Source organism: Lissotriton vulgaris, chromosome 1_1 (assembly GCF_964263255.1).
Source record: "Lissotriton vulgaris chromosome 1_1, aLisVul1.2, whole genome shotgun sequence".
Taxonomy (NCBI): domain Eukaryota; kingdom Metazoa; phylum Chordata; class Amphibia; order Caudata; family Salamandridae; genus Lissotriton; species Lissotriton vulgaris.
This window is the reverse complement of record NC_141685.1, coordinates 243,236,231-243,257,879: the sequence shown is the minus strand read 5'-3', so window position 1 is coordinate 243,257,879 and position 21,649 is coordinate 243,236,231. Positions and strand designations below refer to the sequence as shown.

The 21,649-nt window shown below is 37.7% G+C and overlaps 20 non-coding genes across 20 annotated transcripts; all 20 read left to right on the top strand.

The window, feature by feature from the left end:
- Positions 1–442: 442 nt before the first annotated feature.
- Positions 443–514, top strand: TRNAY-GUA (transfer RNA tyrosine (anticodon GUA)). Its single transcript has one exon. It is a non-coding gene; the product is annotated as a tRNA-Tyr (tRNA).
- Positions 515–1,525: 1,011 nt separating this feature from the next.
- Positions 1,526–1,597, top strand: TRNAC-GCA (transfer RNA cysteine (anticodon GCA)). The gene has a single exon. It is a non-coding gene; the product is annotated as a tRNA-Cys (tRNA).
- A 1,011-nt stretch (positions 1,598–2,608) lies between these two features.
- TRNAC-GCA (transfer RNA cysteine (anticodon GCA)) lies at positions 2,609–2,680 on the top strand. The gene has a single exon. It is a non-coding gene; the product is annotated as a tRNA-Cys (tRNA).
- A 1,012-nt stretch (positions 2,681–3,692) lies between these two features.
- TRNAC-GCA (transfer RNA cysteine (anticodon GCA)) lies at positions 3,693–3,764 on the top strand. The gene has a single exon. It is a non-coding gene; the product is annotated as a tRNA-Cys (tRNA).
- Positions 3,765–4,776: 1,012 nt separating this feature from the next.
- Positions 4,777–4,848, top strand: TRNAC-GCA (transfer RNA cysteine (anticodon GCA)). The gene has a single exon. It is a non-coding gene; the product is annotated as a tRNA-Cys (tRNA).
- Positions 4,849–5,859: 1,011 nt separating this feature from the next.
- On the top strand, positions 5,860–5,931 carry TRNAY-GUA (transfer RNA tyrosine (anticodon GUA)). Its single transcript has one exon. It is a non-coding gene; the product is annotated as a tRNA-Tyr (tRNA).
- A 1,011-nt stretch (positions 5,932–6,942) lies between these two features.
- Positions 6,943–7,014, top strand: TRNAC-GCA (transfer RNA cysteine (anticodon GCA)). The gene has a single exon. It is a non-coding gene; the product is annotated as a tRNA-Cys (tRNA).
- Positions 7,015–8,026: 1,012 nt separating this feature from the next.
- On the top strand, positions 8,027–8,098 carry TRNAC-GCA (transfer RNA cysteine (anticodon GCA)). Its single transcript has one exon. It is a non-coding gene; the product is annotated as a tRNA-Cys (tRNA).
- A 1,012-nt stretch (positions 8,099–9,110) lies between these two features.
- Positions 9,111–9,182, top strand: TRNAC-GCA (transfer RNA cysteine (anticodon GCA)). The gene has a single exon. It is a non-coding gene; the product is annotated as a tRNA-Cys (tRNA).
- Positions 9,183–10,192: 1,010 nt separating this feature from the next.
- Positions 10,193–10,264, top strand: TRNAC-GCA (transfer RNA cysteine (anticodon GCA)). Its single transcript has one exon. It is a non-coding gene; the product is annotated as a tRNA-Cys (tRNA).
- A 1,011-nt stretch (positions 10,265–11,275) lies between these two features.
- On the top strand, positions 11,276–11,348 carry TRNAC-GCA (transfer RNA cysteine (anticodon GCA)). Its single transcript has one exon. It is a non-coding gene; the product is annotated as a tRNA-Cys (tRNA).
- Positions 11,349–12,357: 1,009 nt separating this feature from the next.
- Positions 12,358–12,429, top strand: TRNAC-GCA (transfer RNA cysteine (anticodon GCA)). Its single transcript has one exon. It is a non-coding gene; the product is annotated as a tRNA-Cys (tRNA).
- A 1,012-nt stretch (positions 12,430–13,441) lies between these two features.
- On the top strand, positions 13,442–13,513 carry TRNAC-GCA (transfer RNA cysteine (anticodon GCA)). Its single transcript has one exon. It is a non-coding gene; the product is annotated as a tRNA-Cys (tRNA).
- A 1,011-nt stretch (positions 13,514–14,524) lies between these two features.
- TRNAC-GCA (transfer RNA cysteine (anticodon GCA)) lies at positions 14,525–14,597 on the top strand. Its single transcript has one exon. It is a non-coding gene; the product is annotated as a tRNA-Cys (tRNA).
- A 1,011-nt stretch (positions 14,598–15,608) lies between these two features.
- TRNAC-GCA (transfer RNA cysteine (anticodon GCA)) lies at positions 15,609–15,680 on the top strand. The gene has a single exon. It is a non-coding gene; the product is annotated as a tRNA-Cys (tRNA).
- A 1,011-nt stretch (positions 15,681–16,691) lies between these two features.
- TRNAC-GCA (transfer RNA cysteine (anticodon GCA)) lies at positions 16,692–16,763 on the top strand. Its single transcript has one exon. It is a non-coding gene; the product is annotated as a tRNA-Cys (tRNA).
- A 1,012-nt stretch (positions 16,764–17,775) lies between these two features.
- TRNAC-GCA (transfer RNA cysteine (anticodon GCA)) lies at positions 17,776–17,847 on the top strand. Its single transcript has one exon. It is a non-coding gene; the product is annotated as a tRNA-Cys (tRNA).
- A 1,010-nt stretch (positions 17,848–18,857) lies between these two features.
- On the top strand, positions 18,858–18,929 carry TRNAC-GCA (transfer RNA cysteine (anticodon GCA)). Its single transcript has one exon. It is a non-coding gene; the product is annotated as a tRNA-Cys (tRNA).
- Positions 18,930–19,941: 1,012 nt separating this feature from the next.
- TRNAC-GCA (transfer RNA cysteine (anticodon GCA)) lies at positions 19,942–20,013 on the top strand. The gene has a single exon. It is a non-coding gene; the product is annotated as a tRNA-Cys (tRNA).
- A 1,010-nt stretch (positions 20,014–21,023) lies between these two features.
- Positions 21,024–21,095, top strand: TRNAC-GCA (transfer RNA cysteine (anticodon GCA)). Its single transcript has one exon. It is a non-coding gene; the product is annotated as a tRNA-Cys (tRNA).
- Positions 21,096–21,649: the final 554 nt, after the last annotated feature.

The following is a 21,649-nucleotide window of genomic DNA, read 5'->3' as shown; positions in this document are numbered from 1 at the left end:
TAATGTATTAAATCGAAGGTACTTGAAAGGGGTCTTTGGGTTTTCCTTCCAAATACCGAATTGTAGTGGTATGTAGAAATGTTTTTCCATCGTAATTTGGCCAAAAAACAATCATACTTCACCACAATCTCGGTGATTGTGGTAACCAATCATCAAATGATAATGTGTCACGTAAAAACCAATTCCCCTTTAAAAATGTTTCAAAACAATCATTGTATGTAGAGGCATTGGTCTTATGTACCACTGCCTATTCAAATAAAATAGCAATGAAACAAAGTAATCCGTTTTTTAAATGATACAGCTTTCCTTTAATAAATAATATTAACTACTACTGCTCCTGTTCCACAGTTTCAAGCCTGTACTTTCCGGCACAACTTAGCATGATCCTCTCACTCTTTCATGATGTACTGATATTATGTCATTCTGATTTTACTGAAAAGCTGGGGATATAGCTCAGTGGTAGAGCATTTGACTGTAGATCAAGAGGTCCCTGGTTCAAATCCGGGTGTCACCTCAGACTATTTTGATTCTGTTGTTTGTAGTTGGGACTTTTCATCAATTCCTTTTGGATCATCCTTGACAGAGTCAGTGTTCCCTTGGATATTGCACTTTAATAGCATTACATAGTTTGCTGCTCAAAACCTGTGAGTAAATGGAGTTTTAACACTCGGCTTGGTATTCCCTTTGGGAAATTTCTGAAAGATCATTGATCTATTTTGGAATTTGGCTCTTCCTTTTACAGCACTAAAGAAAGGGAATGGACTATGAAACAAATTGACAAATTTGTTATACTGTTTGGTGCTCTCTTGAATCGCACTAAAGAAATGGCTAAGAATACTGTGCAGCAATGCAGTCAGTCTATTTCTCATTTCACCTGTGTCCTCAGTCTTACATATATTCCAGCTTTTCCCTGTGCATTAAAAGTATGTGCTTGTTTGAAGCACTTCATTTTTGTGCAACGTAGGAACTATTTAATTTCTCCTTGAAAGCTCTGCCTACGTGCAAGATGTTCAAACCCTCGTTGCAGTTGCAAGAAGGCTGGTCTGAAGAATCAGGCCAGTTGCAAGCACAAAGTGGCTTTTTTTGATGTATTAAATCGAAGGTACTTGAAAGGGGTGTTTGGGTGTTCCTTCCAAATACCGAATTGTAGTGGTATGTAGAAATGTTTTTCCTCCGTAATTTGGCAAAAAAACAATCATACTTCACCACCATCTCGGTGATTGTGGTAACCAATCATCAAATGATAATGTGTCACGTAAAAACCTCTTCCCCTTTAAGAATGTTTCAAACAATCATTGTATGTAGAGGCTTTGGTCTTATGTACCACTGCCTATTCAAATAAAATAGCAATGAAACAAATTAATCTGTTTTTTAAATGATCCAGTTTTACTTTAATAAATAATATTAAGGACTACTTCTCATGTTCCACAGTTTCAAGCCTGTACTTTCCGGCACAACTTAGCATGATCCTCTCACTCTTTCATGATGTACTGATATTATGTCACTCTGATTTTACTGAAAAGCTGGGGATATAGCTCAGTGGTAGAGCATTTGACTGCAGATCAAGAAGTCCCTGGTTCAAATCCGGGTGTCCCCTCAGACTATTTTGATTCTGTTGTTTGTAGTTGGGACTTTTCATCAATTCCTTTTGGATCATCGTTGACAGAGTCAGTGTTCCCTTGGATATTGCACTTTAATAGCATTACAGAGTTTGCTGCTCAAAACCTGTGAGTAAATGGAGTTTTAACACTGGGCTTGGTATTCCCTATGGGAAATTTCTGAAACATCATTGATCTATTTTGGAATTCGGCTCTACCTTTCACAGCTCTAAACAAAGGGAATGGACTATGAAACCAATTGACAAATTTGTTATACTGTTTGGTGCTCTCTTGAATCGCACTAAAGAAATGGCTTAGAATACTGGGCAACTATGCAATCAATCTATTTCTCATTACACCTGTGTCCTCAGTCTTACATATATTCCATCTCTTCTCTGTCCATACAAAGTATGTGTTTGTTTGAAGCACTTCATTTTTGTGCAACTTAGGAACTATTTAATTTCTCCTTGAAAGCTCCGCCTACGTGCAAGATGTACAAACCCTCGTTTTAGTTGCAAGAAGGCTGGTCTGAAGAATCAGGCCAGTTGCAAGCACAAAGTGGCTTTTTTTGATGTATTAAATCAAAGGTACTTGAAAGGGGTGTTTGGGTGTTCCTTCCAAATACCGAATTGTAGTGGTATGTAGAAATGTTTTTCCATCGTAATTTGCCAAAACACAATCATACTTCACCACCATCTCGGTGATTGTGGTAACCAATCATCAAATGATAATGTGTCACGTAAAAACCTCTTCCCCTTTAAGAATGTTTCAAAACAATCATTGTACGTAGAGGCATTGGTCTTATGTACCACTGCCTATTCAAATAAAATAGCAATGAAACAAAGTAATCCGTTTTTTAAATGATACAGCTTTCCTTTAATAAATAATATTAACTACTACTTCTCCTGTTCCACAGTTTCAAGCCTGTACTTTCCGGCACAACTTAGCATGATCCTCTCACTCTTTCATGATGTACTGATATTATGTCATTCTGATTTGACTGAAAAGTTGGGGATATAGCTCAGTGGCAGAGCATTTGACTGCAGATCAAGAGGTCCCTGGTTCAAATCTGGGTGTCCCCTCAGACTATTTTGATTCTGTTGTTTGTAGTTGGGACTTTTCATCAATTCCTTTTGGATCATCTTTGACAGAGTCAGTGTTCCCTTGGATATTGCACTTTAATATCATTACAGAGTTTGCTGCTCAAAACTTGTGAGTAAATGCAGTTTTAACACTCAGCTTGGTGTTCCCTTTGGGAACTTTCTGAAAGATCATTGATCTATTTTGGAATTTGGCTCTTCCTTTTACAGCACTAAAGAAAGGGAATGGACTATGAAATAAATTGACAAATTTGTTATACTGTTTGGTGCTTTCTTGAATCGCACTAAAGAAATGGCTTAGAATACTGTGCAGCGATGCAGTCAGTCTATTTCTCATTTCACCTGTGTCCTCAGTCTTACATATATTCCACCTTTTCCCTGTGCATCCAAAGTATGTGCTTGTTTGAAGCACTTCATTTTTGTGCAACATAGGAACTATTTAATTTCTCCTTAAATGCTCTGCCTACGTGCAAGATGTACGAACCATTGTTGCAGTTGCAAGAAGGCTGGCCTGAAGAATCAGGCCATTTGCAAGCACAAAGTGGCTTTTTCTGATGTTTTAAATCGAAGGTCCGTGAAAGGGGTGTTTGGGTGTACCTTCCAAATACCGAATTGTAGTGGTATGTAGAAATGGTTTTCCACCGTAATGTGGCCCAAAACAATCATACTTCATCACCATCTGAGTGATTGTGGTAACCAAACATGAAACAATAAGGTATCCCGTAAAAACCTCTTCCCCTTTGAGAATGTTTCAAAACAAACATTTTAAGTGCAGGCATTGGTCCTATGTACTACTGCCTATTCAAATAAAATACCAATCAAACAAATACATATATTTTTTTTAATGATCCATTTTTCCTTTAATAAATAATATTAAGAACTACTTCTACAGTTCCACAGTTTCAAGGTTGTACTTACCGGCACAACTTAGCATGATCCTCGCACTCTTTCATGATGTACTGATATATTGTCATTCTGATTTTGGCTGACAGCTGGGGATATATCTCAGTGGTAGAGGATTTGACTGCAGATCAAGAGGTCCCTGGTTCAAATCCGGGTGTCCCCTCAGACTATTTTGATTCTATTGTTTGTAGTTGGGACTTTTCATCAATTCCTTTTGGATCATCTTTGACAGAGTCAGTGTTCCCTTGGATATTGCACTTTAATAACATTACATAGTTTGCTGCTCAAAACCTGTGAGTGAATGGAGTTTTAACACTCGGCTTGGTATTCCCTTTGGGAAATTTCTGAAAGATAATTGATCTATTTTGGAATTTAGCTCTTCCTTTTACAGCACTAAAGAAAGGGAATGGACTATGAAACAAATTGACAAATTTGTTATACTGTTTGGTGCTCTCTTGAATCGCACTAAAGAAATGGCTTAGAATACTGTGCAGCGATGCAGTCAGTCAATTTCTCATTTCACCTGTGTCCTCAGTCTTACATATATTCCACCTTTTCCCTGTGCATCCAAAGTATGTGCTTGTTTGAAGCACTTCATTTTTGTGCAACGTAGGAACTATTTAATTTCTCCTTAAATGCTCTGCCTACGTGCAAGATGTAAGAACCATTGTTGCAGTTGCAAGAAGGCTGGCCTGAAGAATCAGGCCATTTGCAAGCACAAAGTGGCTTTTTCTGATGTTTTAAATCTAAGGTCCGTGAAAGGGGTGTTTGGGTGTACCTTCCAAATACCGAATTGTAGTGGTATGTAGAAATGTTTTTCCACCGTAATGTGGCCCAAAACAATCATACTTCATCACCATCTGAGTGATTGTGGTAACCAAACATGAAACAATAAGGTATCCCGTAAAAACCTCTTCCCCTTTGAGAATGTTTCAAAACAAACATTTTAAGTGCAGGCATTGGTCCTATGTACCACTGCCTATTCAAATAAAATACCAATCAAACAAATACATATATATTTTTTAATGATCCATTTTTCCTTTAATAAATAATATTAAGAACTACTTCTACAGTTCCACAGTTTCAAGGTTGTACTTTCCGGCACAACTTAGCATGATCCTCTCACTCTTTCATGATGTACTGATATATTGTCATTCTGATCTTGGCTGACAGCTGGGGATATAACTCAGTGGTAGAGCATTTGACTGCAGATCAAGCGGTTCCTGGTTCAAATCCGGGTGTCCCCTCATACTATTTTGAATCTGCTGTTTGTAGTTGGGAATTTTCATGAATCCCATTTGGATCATCTTTGACAGAGTCAGTGTTCCCTTGGATGTTACACTTTAATACCATTACAGTGTTGCTGATTAAAACTTGTGAGTAACTGCATTTTTCACACTGGGCTTGGTATTCCCTATGGGAAATTTCTGAAACATCATTTATCTATTTTGGAATTCGGCTCTACCTTTCACAGCTCTAAACAAAGGGAATGGACTATGAAACCAATTCACAAATTTGTTATTCTGTTTGGTGCTCTCTTGAATCGCACTAAAGAAATGGCTTAGAATACTGGGCAGCTATGCAATCAATCTATTTCTCATTACACCTGTGTCCTCAGTCTTACATATATTCCATCTCTACTCTGTCCATACAAAGTATGTGTTTGTTTGAAGCACTTCATTTTTGTGCAACTTAGGAACTATTTAATTTCTCCTTGAAAGCTCTGCCTACGTACAAGATGTACAAACCCTCGTTGCAGTTGCAAGAAGGCTGGTCTGAAGAATCAGGCCAGTTGCAAGCACAAAGTGGCTTTTTTTTATGTATTAAATCGAAGGTACTTGAAAGGGGTGTTTGGGTGTTCCTTCCAAATACCGAATTGTAGTGGTATGTAGAAATGTTTTTCCATCGTAATTTGGCCAAAAAACAATCATACTTCACCACCATCTCGGTGATTGTGGTAACCAATCATCAAATGATAATGTGTCACGTAAAAACCAATTCCCCTTTAAAAATGTTTCAAAACAATCATTGTATGTAGAGGCATTGGTTTTATGTACCACTGCCTATTCAAATAAAATAGCAATGAAACAAAGTAATCCGTTTTTTAAATGATACAGCTTTCCTTTAATAAATAATATTAACTACTACTTCTCCTGTTCCACAGTTTCAAGCCTGTACTTTCCGGCACAACTTAGCATGATCCTCTCACTCTTTCATGATGTACTGATATTATGTCATTCTGATTTTACTGAAAAGCTGGGGATATAGCTCAGTGGTAGAGCATTTGACTGTAGATCAAGAGGTCCCTGGTTCAAATCCGGGTGTCACCTCAGACTATTTTGATTCTGTTGTTTGTAGTTGGGACTTTTCATCAATTCCTTTTGGATCATCCTTGACAGAGTCAGTGTTCCCTTGGATATTGCACTTTAATAGCATTACATAGTTTGCTGCTCAAAACCTGTGAGTAAATGGAGTTTTAACACTCGGCTTGGTATTCCCTTTGGGAAATTTCTGAAAGATCATTGATTTATTTTGGAATTTTGCTCTTCCTTTTACAGCACTAAAGAAAGGGAATGGACTATGAAACAAATTGACAAATTTGTTATACTGTTTGGTGCTCTCTTGAATCGCACTAAAGAAATGGCTAAGAATACTGTGCAGCAATGCAGTCAGTCTATTTCTCATTTCACCTGTGTCCTCAGTCTTACATATATTCCAGCTTTTCCCTGTGCATTAAAAGTATGTGCTTGTTTGAAGCACTTCATTTTTGTGCAACGTAGGAACTATTTAATTTCTCCTTGAAAGCTCTGCCTACGTGCAAGATGTTCAAACCCTCGTTGCAGTTGCAAGAAGGCTGGTCTGAAGAATCAGGCCAGTTGCAAGCACAAAGTGGCTTTTTTTGATGTATTAAATCGAAGGTACTTGAAAGGGGTGTTTGGGTGTTCCTTCCAAATACCGAATTGTAGTGGTATGTAGAAATGTTTTTCCTCCGTAATTTGGCAAAAAAACAATCATACTTCACCACCATCTCGGTGATTGTGGTAACCAATCATCAAATGATAATGTGTCACGTAAAAACCTCTTCCCCTTTAAGAATGTTTCAAACAATCATTTTATGTAGAGGCTTTGGTCTTATGTACCACTGCCTATTCAAATAAAATAGCAATGAAACAAATTAATCTGTTTTTTAAATGATCCAGTTTTACTTTAATAAATAATATTAAGGACTACTTCTCATGTTCCACAGTTTCAAGCCTGTACTTTCCGGCACAACTTAGCATGATCCTCTCACTCTTTCATGATGTACTGATATTATGTCACTCTGATTTTACTGAAAAGCTGGGGATAAAGCTCAGTGGTAGAGCATTTGACTGCAGATCAAGAGGTCCCTGGTTCAAATCCGGGTGTCCCCTCAGACTATTTTGATTCTGTTGTTTGTAGTTGGGACTTTTCATCAATTCCTTTTGGATCATCGTTGACAGAGTCAGTGTTCCCTTGGATATTGCACTTTAATAGCATTACAGAGTTTGCTGCTCAAAACCTGTGAGTAAATGGAGTTTTAACACTCGGCTTGGTATTCCCTTTGGGAAATTTCTGAAAGATCATTGATCTATTTTGGAATTTGGCTCTTCCTTTTACAGCACTAAAGAAAGGGAATGGACTATGAAACAAATTGACAAATTTGTTATACTGTTTGATGCGTTCTTGAATCGCACTAAAGAAATGGCTTAGAATACTGTGCAGCGATGCAGTCAGTCTATTTCTCATTTCACCTGTGTCCTCAGTCTTACATATATTCCACCTTTTCCCTGTGCATTAAAAGTATGTGCTTGTTTGAAGCACGTCATTTTTGTGCAACGTAGGAACTATTTAATTTCTCCTTGAAAGCTCTGCCTACGTGCAAGATGTACAAACCCTCGTTGCAGTTGCAAGAAGGCTGGTCTGAAGAATCAGGCCAGTTGCAAGCACAAAGTGGCTTTTTTTGATGTATTAAATCGAAGGTACTTGAAAGGGGTGTTTGGGTGTTCCTTCCAAATACCGAATTGTAGTGGTATGTAGAAATGTTTTTCCTCCGTCATTTTGCCAAAAAACATTCATACTTCACCACCATCTCGGTGATTGTGGTAACCAATCATCAAATGATAATGTGTCATGTAAAAACCTCTTCCGCTTTAAGAATGTTTTAAAACAATCATTGTATGTAGAGGCATTGGTCTTATGTACCACTGCCTATTCAAATAAAATAGCAATGAAACAAAGTAATCCGTTTTTTAAATGATACAGCTTTCCTTTAATAAATAATATTAATTACTACTTCTCCTGTTCCACAGTTTCAAGCCTGTACTTTCCGGCACAACTTAGCATGATCCTCTCACTCTTTCATGATGTACTGATATTATGTCATTCTGCTTATACTGAAAAGCTGGGGATGTAGCTTAGTGGTAGAGCATTTGACTGCAGATCAAGAGGTCCCTGGTTCAAATCCGGGTGTCCCCTCATACTATTTTGATTCTGTTGTTTGTAGTTGGGACTTTTCATCAATTCCTTTTGGATCATCTTTGACAGAGTCAGTGTTCCCTTGGATATTGCACTTTAATAGCATTACATAGTTTGCTGCTCAAAACCTGTGAGTAAATGGAGTTTTAACACTCGGCTTGGTATTCCCTTTGGGAAATTTCTGAAAGATCATTGATCTATTTTGGAATTTGGCTCTTCCTTTTACAGCACTAAAGAAAGGGAATGGACTATGAAACAAATTGACAAATTTGTTATACTTTTTGGTGCTCTCTTGAATCGCACTAAAGAAATGGCTTAGAATACTGTGCAGCGATGCAGTCAGTCTATTTCTCATTTCACCTGTGTCCTCAGTCTTACATATATTCCAGCTTTTCCCTGTGCATTAAAAGTATGTGCTTGTTTGAAGCACTTCATTTTTGTGCAACGTAGGAACTATTTAATTTCTTCTTGAAAGCTCTGCCTACGTGCAAGATGTTCAAACCCTCGTTGCAGTTGCAAGAAGGCTGATCTGAAGAATCAGGCCAGTTGCAAGCACAATGTGGCTTTTTTTGATGTATTAAATCGAAGGTACTTGAAAGGGGTGTTTGGGTGTTCCTTCCAAATACCGAATTGTAGTGGTATGTCGAAATGTTTTTCCTCCGTAATTTGGCCCAAAACAATCATACTTCATCACCATCTGAGTGATTGTGGTAACCAAACATGAAACAATAAGGTATCCCGTAAAAACCTCTTCCCCTTTGAGAATGTTTCAGAACAAACATTTTAAGTGCAGGCATTGGTCCTATGTACTACTGCCTATTCAAATAAAATACCAATCAAACAAATACATATATTTTTTTTAATGATCCATTTTTCCTTTAATAAATATTATTAAGAACTACTTCTACAGTTCCACAGTTTCAAGGTTGTACTTTCCGGCACAACTTAACATGATCCTTTCACTCTTTCATGATGTACTGATATATTGTCATTCTGATCTTGGCTGACAGCTGGGGATATAGCTCAGTGGTAGAGCATTTGACTGCAGATCAAGAGGTCCCTGGTTCAAATCCGGGTGTCCCCTCATACTATTTTGAATCTGCTGTTTGTAGTTGGGAATTTTCATGAATCCCATTTGGATCATCTTTGACAGAGTCAGTGTTCCCTTGGATGTTACACTTTAATACCATTACAGTGTTGCTGATTAAAACTTGTGAGTAACTGCATTTCTTACACTGGGCTTGGTATTCCCTATGGGAAATTTCTGAAACATCATTGATCTATTTTGGAATTCGGCTCTACCTTTCACAGCTCTAAACAAAGGGAATGGACTATGAAACCAATTGACAAATTTGTTATACTGTTCGGTGCTCTCTTGAATCGCACTAAAGAAATGGCTTAGAATACTGGGCAGCTATGCAATCAATCTATTTCTCATTACACCTGTGTCCTCAGTCTTACATATATTCCATCTCTTCTCTGTCCATACAAAGTATGTGTTTGTTTGAAGCACTTCATTTTTGTGCAAATTAGGAACTATTTAATTTCTCCTTGAAAGCACTGCCTACGTGCAAGATGTACAAACCCTCGTTGCAGTTGCAAGAAGGCTGGTCTGAAGAATCAGGCCAGTTGCAAGCACAAAGTGGCTTTTTTTGATGTATTAAATTGAAGGTACTTGAAAGGGGTGTTTGGGTGTTCCTTCCAAATACCGAATTGTAGTGGTATGTAGAAATGTTTTTCCATCGTAATTTGGCCAAAAAACAATCATACTTCACCACCATCTCGGTGATTGTGGTAACCAATCATCAAATGATAATGTGTCACGTAAAAACCTCTTCCCCTTTAAGAATGTTTCAAAACAATCATTGTATGTAGAGGCATTGGTCTTATGTACCACGGCCTATAAAAATAAAATAGCAATGAAAAAATTATTCTGTTTTTTAAATGATCCAGTTTTACTTTAATAAATAATATTAAGGACTACTTCTCCTGTTCCACAGTTTCAAGCCTGTACTTTCCGGCACAACTTAGCATGATCCTCTCACTCTTTCATGATGTACTGATATTATGTCATTCTGATTTTACTGAAAAGCTGGGGATATAGCTCAGTGGTAGAGCATTTGCCTGCAGATCAAGAGGTCCCTGGTTCAAATCCGGGTGTCCCCTCAGACTATTTTGATTCTGTTGTTTGTAGTTGGGACTTTTCATCAATTCCTTTTGGATCATCTTTGACAGAGTCAGTGTTCCCTTGGATATTGCACTTTAATATCATTACAGAGTTTGCTGCTCAAAACCTGTGAGTAAATGCAGTTTTAACACTCGGCTTGGTGTTCCCTTTGGGAACTTTCTGAAAGATCATTGATCTATTTTGGAATTTGGCTCTTCCTTTTACAGCACAAGAGAAAGGGAATTGACTATGAAATAAATTGACAAATTTGTTATACTGTTTGGTGCTTTCTTGAATCGCACTAAAGAAATGGCTTAGAATACTGTGCAGCGATGCAGTCAGTCTATTTCTCATTTCACCTGTGTCCTCAGTCTTACATATATTCCACCTTTTCCCTGTGCATTAAAAGTATGTGCTTGTTTGAAGCACTTCATTTTTGTGCAACGTAGGAACTATTTAATTTCTCCTTAAATGCTCTGCCTACGTGCAAGATGTACGAACCATTGTTGCAGTTGCAAGAAGGCTGGCCTGAAGAATCAGGCCATTTGCAAGCACAAAGTGGCTTTTTCTGATGTTTTAAATCGAAGGTCCGTGAAAGGGGTGTTTGGGTGTACCTTCCAAATACCGAATTGTAGTGGTATGTAGAAATGTTTTTCCACTGTAATGTGGCCCAAAACAATCATACTTCATCACCATCTGAGTGATTGTGGTAACCAAACATGAAACAATAAGGTATCCCGTAAAAACCTCTTCCCCTTTGAGAATGTTTCAAAACAAACTATTTAAGTGCAGGCATTGGTCCTATGTACCACTGCCTATTCAAATAAAATACCAATCAAACAAATACATATATTTTTTTAATGATCCATTTTTCCTTTAATAAATAATATTAAGAACTACTTCTACAGTTCCACAGTTTCAAGGTTGTACTTTCCGGCACAACTTAGCATGATCCTCTCACTCTTTCATGATGTACTGATATATTGTCATTCTGATGTTGGCTGACAGCTGGGGATATAGCTCAGTGGTAGAGCATTTGACTGCAGATTATAGAGGTCCCTGGTTCAAATCCGGGTGTTCCCTCATACTATTTTGAATCTGCTGTTTGTAGTTGGGAATTTTCATGAATCCCATTTGGATCATCTTTGACAGGGTCAGTGTTCCCTTGGATGTTACACTTTAATACCATTACAGTGTTGCTGATTAAAACTTGTGAGTAACTGCATTTTTTAAACTGGGCTTGGTATTCCCTATGGGAAATTTCTGAAACATCATTGATCTATTTTGGAATTCGCTCTACCTTTCACAGCTCTAAACAAAGGGAATGGACTATGAAACCAATTGACAAATTTGTTATACTGTTTGGTGCTCTCTTGAATCGCACTAAAGAAATGGCTTAGAATACTGGGCAGCTATGCAATCAATCTATTTCTCATTACACCTGTGTCCTCAGTCTTACATATATTCCATCTCTTCTCTGTCCATACAAAGTATGTGTTTGTTTGAAGCACTTCATTTTTGTGCAAATTAGGAACTATTTAATTTCTCCTTGAAAGCTCTGCCTACGTGCAAGATGTACAAACCCTCGTTGCAGTTGCAAGAGGGCTGGTCTGAAGAATCAGGCCAGTTGCAAGCACAAAGTGGCTTTTTTTGATGTATTAAATTGAAGGTACTTGAAAGGGGTGTTTGGGTGTTCCTTCCAAATACCGAATTGTAGTGGTATGTAGAAATGTTTTTCCATCGTAATTTGGCCAAAAAACAATCATACTTCACCACCATCTCGGTGATTGTGGCAACCAATCATCAAATGATAATGTGTCACGTAAAAACCTCTTCCCCTTTAAGAATGTTTCAAAACAATCATTGTATGTAGAGGCATTGGTCTTATGTACCACGGCCTATTCAAATAAAATAGCAATGAAAAAATTAATCTGTTTTTTAAATGATCCAGTTTTACTTTAATAAATAATATTAAGGACTACTTCTCCTGTTCCACAGTTTCAAGCCTGTACTTTCCGGCACAACTTAGCATGATCCTCTCACTCTTTCATGATGTACTGATATTATGTCATTCTGATTTTACTGAAAAGCTGGGGATATAGCTCAGTGGTAGAGCATTTGACTGCAGATCAAGAGGTCCCTGGTTCAAATCCGGGTGTCCCCTCAGACTATTTTGATTCTGTTGTTTGTAGTTGGGACTTTTCATCTATTCCTTTCGGATCATCTTGGACAGAGTCAGTGTTCCCTTTGATATTGCACTTTAATAGCATTACAGAGTTTGCTGCTCAAAACCTGTGAGTAAATGGAGTTTTAACACTCGGATTGGTATTCCCTTTGGGAAATTTCTGAAAGATCATTGATCTATTTTGGAATTTGGCTCTTCCTTTTACAGCACTAAAGAAAGGTAATGGACTAAGAAACAAATTGACAAATTTGTTATACTGTTTGATGCTTTCTTGAATCGCACTAAAGAAATGGCTTAGAATACTGTGCAGCGATGCAGTCAGTCTATTTCTCATTTCACCTGTGTCCTCAGTCTTACATATATTCCACCTTTTCCCTGTGCATCCAAAGTATGTGCTTGTTTGAAGCACTTCATTTTTGTGCAACGTAGGAACTATTTAATTTCTCCTTAAATGCTCTGCCTACGTGCAAGATGTACGAACCATTGTTGCAGTTGCAAGAAGGCTGGCCTGAAGAATCAGGCCATTTGCAAGCACAAAGTGGCTTTTTCTGATGTTTTAAATCGAAGGTCCGTGAAAGGGGTGTTTGGGTGTACCTTCCAAATACCGAATTGTAGTGGTATGTAGAAATGTTTTTCCACCGTAATGTGGCCCAAAACAATCATACTTCATCACCATCTGAGTGATTGTGGTAACCAAACATGAAACAATAAGGTATCCCGTAAAAACCTCTTCCCCTTTGAGAATGTTTCAAAACAAACATTTTAAGTGCAGGCATTGGTCCTATGTACCACTGCCTATTCAAATCAAATACCAATCAAACAAATACATATATTTTTTTTAATGATCCATTTTTCCTTTAATAAATAATATTAAGAACTACTTCTACAGTTCCACAGTTTCAAGGTTGTACTTTCCGGCACAACTTAGCATGATCCTCTCACTCTTTCATGATGTACTGATATATTGTCATTCTGATCTTGGCTGACAGCTGGGGATATAGCTCAGTGGTAGAGCATTTGACTGCAGATCAAGAGGTCCCTGGTTCAAATCCGGGTGTCCCCTCATACTATTTTGAATCTGCTGTTTGTAGTTGGGAATTTTCATGAATACCATTTGGATCATCTATGACAGAGTCAGTGTTCCCTTGGATGTTACACTTTAATAACATTACCGTGTTGCTGATTAAAACTTCTGAGTAACTGCATTTTTTACACTGGGCTTGGTATTCCCTATGGGAAATTTCTGAAACATCATTGATCTATTTTGGAATTCGGCTCTACCTTTCACAGCTCTAAACAAAGGGAATGGACTATGAAACCAATTGACAAATTTGTTATACTGTTTGGTGCTCTCTTGAATCGCACTAAAGAAATGGCTTAGAATACTGGGCAGCTATGCAATCAATCTATTTCTCATTACACCTGTGTCCTCAGTCTTACATATATTCCATCTCTTCTCTGTCCATACAACGTATGTGTTTGTTTGAAGCACTTCATTTTTGTGCAAATTAGGAACTATTTAATTTCTCCTTGAAAGCTCTGCCTTCGTGCAAGATGTACAAACCCTCGTTGCAGTTGCAAGAAGGCTGGTCTGAAGAATCAGGCCAGTTGCAAGCACAAAGTGGCTTTTTTTGATGTATTAAATTGAAGGTACTTGAAAGGGGTGTTTGGGTGTTCCTTCCAAATACCGAATTGTAGTGTTATGTAGAAATGTTTTTCCATCGTAGTTTGGCCAAAAAACAATCATACTTCACCACCATCTCGGTGATTGTGGTAACCAATCATCAAATGATAATGTGTCATGTAAAAACCTCTTCCCCTTTAAGAATGTTTCAAAACAATCATTGTATGTAGAGGCATTGGTCTTATGTACCACGGCCTATTCAAATAAATTAGCAATGAAACAAATTAATCTGTTTTTTAAATGAGCCAGTTTTACTTTAATAAATAATATTAAGGACTACTTCTCCTGTTCCACAGTTTCAAGCCTGTACTTTCCGGCACAACTTAGCATGATCCTCTCACTCTTTCATGATGTACTGATATTATGTCATTCTGATTTTACTGAAAAGCTGGGGATAAAGCTCAGTGGTAGAGCATTTGACTGCAGATCATAGAGGTCCCTGGTTCAAATCCGGGTGTTCCCTCACACTATTTTGAATCTGCTGTTTGTAGTTGGGAATTTTCATGAATCCCATTTGGATCATCTTTGACAGAGTCAGTGTTCCCTTGGATGTTACACTTTAATACCATTACAGTGTTGCTGATTAAAACTTGTGAGTAACTGCATTTTTTACACTGGGCTTGGTATTCCCTATGGGAAATTTCTGAAACATCATTGATCTATTTTGGAATTCGGCTCTACCTTTCACAGCTCTAAACAAAGGGAATGGACTATGAAACCAATTGACAAATTTGTTATACTGTTTGGTGCTCTCTTGAATCGCACTAAAGAAATGGCTTAGAATACTGGGCAGCTATGCAATCAATCTATTTCTCATTACACCTGTGTCCTCAGTCTTACATATATTCCATCTCTTCTCTGTCCATACAAAGTATGTGTTTGTTTGAAGCACTTCATTTTTGTGCAACTTAGGAACTATTTAATTTCTCCTTGAAAGCTCTGCCTACGTGCAAGATGTACAAACCCTCGTTGCAGTTGCAAGAAGGCTGGTCTGAAGAATCAGGCCAGTTGCAAGCACAAAGTGGCTTTTTTTGATGTATTAAATCGAAGGTACTTGAAAGGGGTGTTTCGGTGTTCCTTCCAAATACCGAATTGTAGTGGTATGTAGAAATGTTTTTCCTCCGTCATTTTGCCAAAAAACATTCATACTTCACCACCATCTCGGTGATTGTGGTAACCAATCATCAAATGATAATGTGTCATGTAAAAACCTCTTCCGCTTTAAGAATGTTTTAAAACAATCATTGTATGTAGAGGCATTGGTCTTATGTACCTCTGCCTATTCAAATAAAATAGCAATGAAACAAAGTAATCTGTTTTTTAAATGATCCAGTTTTACTTTAATAAATAATATTAACTACTACTTCTCCTGTTCCACAGTTTCAAGCCTGTACTTTCCGGCACAACTTAGCATGATCCTCTCACTCTTTCATGATGTACTGATATTATGTCATTCTGCTTATACTGAAAAGCTGGGGATATAGCTCAGTGGTAGAGCATTTGACTGCAGATCAAGAGGTCCCTGGTTCAAATCCGGGTGTCCCCTCATACTATTTTGATTCTGTTGTTTGTAGTTGGGACTTTTCATCAATTCCTTTTGGATCATCTTTGACAGAGTCAGTGTTCCCTTGGATATTGCACTTTAATAGCATTACATAGTTTGCTGCTCAAAACCTGTGAGTAAATGGAGTTTTAACACTCGGCTTGGTATTCCCTTTGGGAAATTTCTGAAAGATCATTGATCTATTTTGGAATTTGGCTCTTCCTTTTACAGCACTAAAGAAAGGGAATGGACTATGAAACAAATTGACAAATTTGTTATACTTTTTGGTGCTCTCTTGAATCGCACTAAAGAAATGGCTTAGAATACTGTGCAGCGATGCAGTCAGTCTATTTCTCATTTCACCTGTGTCCTCAGTCTTACATATATTCCAGCTTTTCCCTGTGCATTAAAAGCATGTGCTTGTTTGAAGCACTTCATTTTTGTGCAACGTAGGAACTATTTAATTTCTTCTTGAAAGCTCTGCCTACGTGCAAGATGTTCAAACCCTCGTTGCAGTTGCAAGAAGGCTGGTCTGAAGAATCAGGCCAGTTGCAAGCACAATGTGGCTTTTTTTGATGTATTAAATCGAAGGTACTTGAAAGGGGTGTTTGGGTGTTCCTTCCAAATACCGAATTGTAGTGGTATGTAGAAATGTTTTTCCTCCGTAATTTGGCCAAAAAACAATCATACTTCACCACCATCTCGGTGATTGTGGTAAACAATCATCAAATGATAATGTGTCACGTAAAAACCTCTTCCCCTTTAAGAATGTTTCAAAACAATCATTGTATGTAGAGGCATTGGTCTTATGTACCACTGCCTATTCAAATAAAATAGCAATGAAACAAATTAATCTGTTTTTTAAATGATCCAGTTTTACTTTAATAAATAATATTAAGGACTACTTCTCCTGTTCCACAGTTTCAAGCCTGTACTTTCCGGCACAACTTAGCATGATCCTCTCACTCATCATGATGTACTGATATTATGTCATTCTGAATTTACTGAAAAGCTGGGGATATAGCTCAGTGGTATAGCATTTGACTGCAGATCAAGAGATCCCTGGTTCAAAACCGGGTGTCCCCTCAGACTATTTTGATTCTGTTGTTTGTAGTTGGGACTTATCATCAATTCCTTTTGGATCATCTTTGACAGAGTCAGTGTTCCCTTGGATATTGCACTTTAATATCATTATAGAGTTTGCTGCTCAAAACCTGTGAGTAAATGCAGTTTTAACGCTCGGCTTGGTGTTCCATTTGGGAACTTTCTGAAAGATCATTGATCTATTTTGGAATTTGGCTCTTCCTTTTACAGCACTAAAGAAAGGGAATGGACTATGAAATAAATTGACAAATGTGTTATACTGTTTGGTGCTTTCTTGAATCGCACTAAAGAAATGGCTTAGAATACTGTGCAGCGATGCAGTCAGTCTATTTCTCATTTCACCTGTGTCCTCAGTCTTACATATATTCCACCTTTTCCCTGTGCATCCAAAGTATGTGCTTGTTTGAAGCACTTCATTTTTGTGCAACGTAGGAACTATTTAATTTCTCCTTAAATGCTCTGCCTACGTGCAAGATGTACGAACCATTGTTGCAGTTGCAAGAAGGCTGGCCTGAAGAATCAGGCCATTTGCAAGCACAAAGTGGCTTTTTCTGATGTTTTAAATCGAAGGTCCGTGAAAGGGGTGTTTGGGTGTACCTTCCAAATACCGAATTGTAGTGGTATGTAGAAATGTTTTTCCACCGTAATGTGGCCCAAAACAATCATACTTCATCACCATCTGAGTGATTGTGGTAACCAAACATGAAACAATAAGGTATCCCGTAAAAACCTCTTCCCCTTTGAGAATGTTTCAAAACAAACATTTTAAGTGCAGGCATTGGTCCTATGTACTACTGTCTATTCAAATAAAATACCAATCAAACAAATACATATATTTTTTTTAATGATCCATTTTTCCTTTAATAAATAATATTAAGAACTACTTCTACAGTTACACAGTTTCAAGGTTGTACTTTCCGGCACAACTTAGCATGATCCTTTCACTCTTTCATGATGTACTGATATATTGTCATTCTAATCTTGGCTGACAGCTGGGGATATAGCTCAGTGGTAGAGCATTTGACTGCAGATCAAGAGGTCCCTGGTTCAAATCCGGTTGTCCCCTCATACTATTTTGAATCTGCTGTTTGTAGTTGGGAATTTTCATGAATCCCATTTGGATCATCTTTGACAGAGTCAGTGTTCCCTTGGATGTTACACTTTAATACCATTACAGTGTTGCTGATTAAAACTTGTGAGTAACTGCATTTTTTACACTGGGCTTGGTATTCCCTATGGGAAATTTCTGAAACATCATTGATCTATTTTGGAATTCGGCTCTACCTTTCACAGCTCTAAACAAAGGGAATGGACTATGAAACCAATTGACAAATTTGTTATACTGTTCGGTGCTCTCTTGAATCGCACTAAAGAAATGGCTTAGAATACTGGGCAGCTATGCAATCAATCTATTTCTCATTACACCTGTGTCCTCAGTCTTACATATATTCCATCTCTTCTCTGTCCATACAAAGTATGTGTTTGTTTGAAGAACTTCATTTTTGTGCAAATTAGGAACTATTTAATTTCTCCTTGAAAGCACTGCCTACGTGCAAGATGTACAAACCCTTGTTGCAGTTGCAAGAAGGCTGGTCTGAAGAATCAGGCCAGTTGCAAGCACAAAGTGGCTTTTTTTGATGTATTAAATTGAAGGTACTTGAAAGGGGTGTTTGGGTGTTCCTTCCAAATACCGAATTGTAGTGGTATGTAGAAATGTTTTTCCATCGTAATTTGGCCAAAAAACAATCATACTTCACCACCATCTCGGTGATTCTGGTAACCAATCATCAAATGATAATGTGTCACGTAAAAACCTCTTCCCCTTTAAGAATGTTTAAAAACAATGATTGTATGTAGAGGCATTGGTCTTATGTACCACGGCCTATTCAAATAAAATAGCAATGAAAAAATTAATCTGTTTTTTAAATGATCCAGTTTTACTTTAATAAATAATATTAAGGACTACTTCTCCTGTTCCACAGTTTCAAGCCTGTACTTTCCGGCACAACTTAGCATGATCCTCTCACTCTTTCATGATGTACTGATATTATGTCATTCTGATTTTACTGAAAAGCTGGGGATATAGCTCAGTGGTAGAGCATTTGACTGCAGATCAAGAGGTCCCTGGTTCAAATCCGGGTGTCCCCTCAGACTATTTTGATTCTGTTGTTTGTAGTTGGGACTTTTCATCAATTCCTTTTGGATCATCTTTGACAGAGTCAGTGTTCCCTTGGATATTGCACTTTAATATCATTACAGAGTTTGCTGCTCAAAACCTGTGAGTAAATGCAGTTTTAACACTCGGCTTGGTGTTCCCTTTGGGAACTTTCTGAAAGATCATTGATCTATTTTGGAATTTGGCTCTTCCTTTTACAGCACAAGAGAAAGGGAATGGACTATGAAATAAATTGACAAATTTGTTATATTGTTTGGTGCTTTCTTGAATCGCACTAAAGAAATGGCTTAGAATACTGTGCAGCGATGCAGTCAGTCTATTTCTCATTTCACCTGTGTCCTCAGTCTTACATATATTCCACCTTTTCCCTGTGCATTAAAAGTATGTGCTTGTTTGAAGCACTTCATTTTTGTGCAACGTAGGAACTATTTAATTTCTCCTTAAATGCTCTGCCTACGTACAAGATGTACGAACCATTGTTGCAGTTGCAAGAAGGCTGGCCTGAAGAATCAGGCCATTTGCAAGCACAAAGTGGCTTTTTCTGATGTTTTAAATCGAAGGTCCGTGAAAGGGGTGTTTGGGTGTACCTTCCAAATACCGAATTGTAGTGGTATGTAGAAATGTTTTTCCACCGTAATGTGGCCCAAAACAATCATACTTCATCACCATCTGAGTGATTGTGGTAACCAAACATGAAACAATAAGGTATCCCGTAAAAACCTCTTCCCCTTTGAGAATGTTTCAAAACAAACATTTTAAGTGCAGGCATTGGTCCTATGTACTACTGTCTATTCAAATAAAATACCAATCAAACAAATACATATATTTTTTTTAATGATCCATTTTTCCTTTAATAAATAATATTAAGAACTACTTCTACAGTTCCACAGTTTCAAGGTTGTACTTTCCGGCACAACTTAGCATGATCCTTTCACTCTTTCATGATGTACTGATATATTGTCATTCTGATCTTGGCTGACAGCTGGGGATATAGCTCAGTGGTAGAGCATTTGACTGCAGATCAAGAGGTCCCTGGTTCAAATCCGGTTGTCCCCTCATACTATTTTGAATCTGCTGTTTGTAGTTGGGAATTTTCATGAATCCCATTTGGATCATCTTTGACAGAGTCAGTGTTCCCTTGGATGTTACACTTTAATACCATTACAGTGTTGCTGATTAAAACTTGTGAGTAACTGCATTTTTTACACTGGGCTTGGTATTCCCTATGGGAAATTTCTGAAACATCATTGATCTATTTTGGAATTCGGCTCTACCTTTCACAGCTCTAAACAAAGGGAATGGACTATGAAACCAATTGACAAATTTGTTATACTGTTCGGTGCTCTCTTGAATCGCACTAAAGAAATGGCTTAGAATACTGGGCAGCTATGCAATCAATCTATTTCTCATTACACCTGTGTCCTCAGTCTTACATATATTCCATCTCTTCTCTGTCCATACAAAGTATGTGTTTGTTTGAAGAACTTCATTTTTGTGCAAATTAGGAACTATTTAATTTCTCCTTGAAAGCACTGCCTACGTGCAAGATGTACAAACCCTTGTTGCAGTTGCAAGAAGGCTGGTCTGAAGAATCAGGCCAGTTGCAAGCACAAAGTGGCTTTTTTTGATGTATTAAATTGAAGGTACTTGAAAGGGGTGTTTGGGTGTTCCTTCCAAATACCGAATTGTAGTGGTATGTAGAAATGTTTTTCCATCGTAATTTGGCCAAAAAACAATCATACTTCACCACCATCTCGGTGATTCTGGTAACCAATCATCAAATGATAATGTGTCACGTAAAAACCTCTTCCCCTTTAAGAATGTTTAAAAACAATGATTGTATGTAGAGGCATTGGTCTTATGTACCACGGCCTATTCAAATAAAATAGCAATGAAAAAATTAATCTGTTTTTTAAATGATCCAGTTTTACTTTAATAAATAATATTAAGGACTACTTCTCCTGTTCCACAGTTTCAAGCCTGTACTTTCCGGCACAACTTAGCATGATCCTCTCACTCTTTCATGATGTACTGATATTATGTCATTCTGATTTTACTGAAAAGCTGGGGATATAGCTCAGTGGTAGAGCATTTGACTGCAGATCAAGAGGTCCCTGGTTCAAATCCGGGTGTCCCCTCAGACTATTTTGATTCTGTTGTTTGTAGTTGGGACTTTTCATCAATTCCTTTTGGATCATCTTTGACAGAGTCAGTGTTCCCTTGGATATTGCACTTTAATATCATTACAGAGTTTGCTGCTCAAAACCTGTGAGTAAATGCAGTTTTAACACTCGGCTTGGTGTTCCCTTTGGGAACTTTCTGAAAGATCATTGATCTATTTTGGAATTTGGCTCTTCCTTTTACAGCACAAGAGAAAGGGAATGGACTATGAAATAAATTGACAAATTTGTTATATTGTTTGGTGCTTTCTTGAATCGCACTAAAGAAATGGCTTAGAATACTGTGCAGCGATGCAGTCAGTCTATTTCTCATTTCACCTGTGTCCTCAGTCTTACATATATTCCACCTTTTCCCTGTGCATTAAAAGTATGTGCTTGTTTGAAGCACTTCATTTTTGTGCAACGTAGGAACTATTTAATTTCTCCTTAAATGCTCTGCCTACGTACAAGATGTACGAACCATTGTTGCAGTTGCAAGAAGGCTGGCCTGAAGAATCAGGCCATTTGCAAGC